Consider the following 1,063-nt stretch of genomic DNA (forward strand, 5'->3'; position numbering starts at 1 on the left):
GTTTGGTGACAGATGGCCACGAATCGGTCAAAGGTGAAAGCCACAGTTAACCAGACAGACCAATCGATGGACATGAAAAGCAGGGCGATATTGATGCTGCAAATAGGAGTGTAGTTCAGGAATGAAAATGGGAAATAAGAGTCCTTAATTTCAGACATGACCACTCCAAATATCAGGACCAATCGATCAGCCACCGCCATGCCCAACAGGTAACGGGTAATGCATTTGGAGAGGCCGCAGTTTCCGCGGAACAGAACCACAATCGTCATCAAATTAGCTGCAAATAATAGAAAGGGCAATTACTAACTGAAAATTTATTGGTTATTTTTTGTTCACTCGAACCTCTCTCTCTCTCTCCATCGAAGCTTCGGAATTCTGAAAAGACAAATAAATCCCTTTATGTTTATGGAATCACAGAAAGGTTCCAGCACGGAGGGAGGCAAATCGGCCCATCGCGTCCGTGCTGGCAGTATGCAGGCTCAATCCAGCCAGTCCCATTTCGCCCCGCAACCCGCCTTCGCCGCCCTATCCCTGGAGCCGTGCAACTTTTTTCCCTTCAAGTATTTCTCCAAATCCCCTTTTGAAAGTTATTATTGAATCTGCTTCTACCGCCCTTTCAGGCAGAGAATTCCAGATCATCACAACTCGCAGTTTAAAAGAATGATTCCTCATGTCCCCTCTGGTTCTTTTGCCAATTATCTTAAATCTCTGTCCTCTGGTTACCAAACCTCCTTCCACTTGAAACACCTTCTCCTTATTTACTCTATCAAACCCTTCATGATTTTGTAGTGCCCAAATTTGAACAAAATACTCCAGATGAGCTCGAAACCAACATTTTATAACGCTTTAGCATAACTTCCTTGCTTTTTTACTCTCTGGCCTCTCTTCATAAAGACCAGCATTCCATTTGCTGCAAATGAAACCCATCAAAGTAGACAGGTGATGTTATCACACCGACGGCAGCAGCAGTGCGACAGATAAACACTGTTAAAAATTAATATGACCTGATTGGAACATGCTTAACGGGAAAACCTATCACTGCAAGGATAGGGCAGTAAATGTT

The sequence above is a fragment of the Heptranchias perlo genome, unplaced genomic scaffold, assembly GCF_035084215.1.
Source record: "Heptranchias perlo isolate sHepPer1 unplaced genomic scaffold, sHepPer1.hap1 HAP1_SCAFFOLD_97, whole genome shotgun sequence".
In the NCBI taxonomy this organism is placed as follows: domain Eukaryota; kingdom Metazoa; phylum Chordata; class Chondrichthyes; order Hexanchiformes; family Hexanchidae; genus Heptranchias; species Heptranchias perlo.